General features: G+C 43.7%; 1 non-coding gene across 1 annotated transcript; it reads right to left on the bottom strand.

Annotated features, from left to right (window-relative positions):
- Positions 1–2,698: 2,698 nt before the first annotated feature.
- On the bottom strand, positions 2,699–2,805 carry LOC111814135. Its single transcript, XR_002819203.1, has one exon. It is a non-coding gene; the product is annotated as a U6 spliceosomal RNA (small nuclear RNA).
- Positions 2,806–3,134: the final 329 nt, after the last annotated feature.

Here is a 3,134-nt window from a genome sequence, read left to right as displayed (position 1 = left end):
GCCATTTAAAACTTAATGTATGTATATTGGCTTTGCTTCAATGGCATTTGGTTATTGTATAAATGAGATACACTTGTATACTGCATAGTAAGTCCACTTGCAGTCATTAACACTGCTCTTTAGGGCAGGCCAGATAACTCAGCAGACTAAAGCGTTTGCTTAAGCAGAGTGCCACATCCCAAGTTTGATCCCCGGCGGGCCGTACTGGCCCTGCTCCTGGGCCTGCTGAGATGGAGATTGAGACTGGGCATGCTGGTGTGCACCTCTAATCTCAGCTCCTGTGAGGCTCAACACAGGCAGATCACTAGGAGTCTGTCTACGTAGTGAGACCCAGTAGGCCCTGTAGTAATATAATAAATGCATAAATAAATAAGTAAATAAAACAATAAAAAGATTGGCTTACCGTGGTCAGCCACAGAGTTGGATGGGGTAGCGTGCAGTGGGCGTCTGCACACTGGAGATTGAAGGACTCAGTCCAAGGTCTGGAGCTCACTGCAGTGCTCCGTGCAAGTCCGTATCAGGAGGCCAGTACGTCCAGGATGGAAGGCTGAAGGATCCAAGGCAGAAGCCAAAGAGTCTGCTCTGGATGCCAGAAGATGACATCCAAGTTGACAGAATAGACAGGATCTCCTCGGAAGGAAATGGAATGCTTCCTCCTTCCTCAATTCCCTTTTACATGCTTTAAGGGATGCGCCACCCTAGGGCGGGGCCTCTACACCTTAGGGTGGGAGTTGCTGAGCCAACTGAGTTAAGCTTGTAAACTTCCCAAGTTGTCACAGATAATCTACCACTTCAGTTTCTGGAACACTGTAGGATCTCATTGAATATTAGTTTAATGGATGAATAAAACCTGAAAGCATTTTTTTATTGTTGCTTAAATTGGACATTTATCTTCAAATTCTTTGGAATAATTTGTATTCTTGATACTATACTACTCATTATTAAATTTAAACACTAATTTTTCCCATTGTCTTAGGACTCATAATTGGAAAACGCTGGTTGTTTTTTTCTCTTTTTTTTTGCAGTATTGGGATTGAACTCAGGACCTTGCACTTGCCAGGCAAGTGTTTATTCTACTGAGCTATCTCTCATGCCTGGTTTTTTATTTTATTGAGGCAGGGTCTCACTATGCATTCCAGGTTGAACTTGAACCCACTATGTAGCTCAGGCTGGCCTGGAACAGTTGGAGGTCCTCTTGCTTGAGTCTGCTGAGTGCTAGGATTACAGGCATGCACTAGCATGCCTAGCCAAGCCACCAGCTCCAATAACACTGAATGAATATTCTGAAGGAAGTAGAGAAAGTGGGAGCATGTACAGTTAGCAATGTTCATTTATTACAAAGCAGCAAAACTTCCGTTAGAAGAAAGTGACTCCCAACCTGTTAGAGGTATGGAGTTCCTGTTTCAGGATACTGAATAGCAGAGTCCCTAACAAAGGAAGGGAAGAGTAGGAAGTGTTTTATGAAGAAAAAGTCCTTGAGAGAGAGGAGTAGTCCTGAAAGTGGGTTGTCACTGAGGCTGTTTTGGGGGGTTGGGAGAGGTTATACAATTAAATCACACCACAGATGACCACAGCTCAAACTAGGGTCAACTGAGCTGGGTGTGCTGGCTCACAACTATATTGCCAGCTCTCGGGAGGCTGACACAGGAGGATCTTTAAGAGATTGAGACCATCCTGGACTACAAAGTGAGTGCAAGTCCAGCTTGGACTGCATATGGAGACCCTGTCTCAAAAAGACAAAAAACAAAAAAAACCTCCACAAAACCCTACAGTCAACCTACAGGTTTACAAGTATAATGACTTACCTACTATTGCCTTAATAGAAAAAATAGGTATGTAGCAAGAATAGCATAGAAAAGCAGAAAGGCATTTCTGGAACAGGTAGAAGGGCGGCTCAGAGTGTTCTAGTGGACTATCTGTGCGTTCATTACATTGTTCCCACGTGTATGTTGTATTGTTCAGACTTATTGGACCAAAAGGGGCCAGTTACAGAACAGCTCTGAGCTGTGATTTACCTCTGGAAAGGCTTGCAGTCCTAGCCATCCTGTCTCCATCTTATGGCCCAGTTTCTGTCAACTCGGCTCCTGACTGCTGGCCTGGTTTGCCTTATCTCTGTTCTGACTCTATCTTGGGCTTGGTCTCTTTCCAACTGCCTGTCAGTCCCTACTTCACCATCTAGAATACTTTCTTTGCTGGAAAAACTTCTATTAAATGTTGAAAAAGAATAAGAGCTACATGATAGGGGATTGCTGACCAACAGTGGATAAAGAAAAGTACTGTATACTTAGGAAAAAGCCCATAAATTCCGTCTGGTGACCTATTTACATATATCTCGAGTTTTGGACACTAGCTTCTCTGGTTGTTCCAGAAGCCTGAAGTGAAAGGGGCAAGCTGATCAAAAGCTCACCTTTCCACGTAGCAAATTAAGCGTGCAGATCTGTAGCAGGGACTTAAAGTCTGGGCCTGCATATATCCTTGTGTGGCTAAAGGCAGAATCAAAGTGAAACATGCCTGCCTTCATCTACTTTTGTTTGCTTTGTTTTTATATTTTTTGACATAGTCTTGGTACATAGTCCAGGCTGACCCTGAACTCAGTAAATAGCCCGGGCTGTCCTTGCCTCAACCTCCCTAGTGCTAGACTTACTGTTATAGGCCACCAATTCTGGCTCAACCTTCAGTTTCTGTATCTGTCTCTTTTTTATGCATGAGGTCTTTCTGCAATTTGAGTGTCATCCTTGCACAGGGGTCCTGCTAATCTTCTCTGTATGGTTCTAGCTTTAGTGTATGTGCTGCAGAAGTGAGCACTGTGTCTGTCTCATGTATTACCTTTAAACTGTGGATCAGATCCCTGCTCACTTCTCTGGATCGGCATGTTAATAATATAAGGAATGTATTTAATACAAGTGTTTTTCTCTTTCATTTATGTGTTTGGTACAGGGTCTCACTGTGCATCTCAGACTCATAGTGATCCTCCTATTTTCAGCCTCCCCAGTGCTTAGATTACAGGTATGCCCCATCATCCCTAGACTACTTTAGTGGCTCAGCTCACCACAGGGGCATGGTCGGCATGGCCTGTGGTATTAGTATAATGCAAAGTTTTGTGGATCTAAATTTAACTAGCCTGCCTCATCTCC

This window comes from Octodon degus, unplaced genomic scaffold (genome assembly GCF_000260255.1).
Source record: "Octodon degus isolate 3935 unplaced genomic scaffold, OctDeg1.0 scaffold00273, whole genome shotgun sequence".
Lineage (NCBI taxonomy): Eukaryota > Metazoa > Chordata > Mammalia > Rodentia > Octodontidae > Octodon > Octodon degus.
Note: the sequence above shows the minus strand (reverse complement) of the source record. Positions and strands in the feature narration are given on the sequence as shown.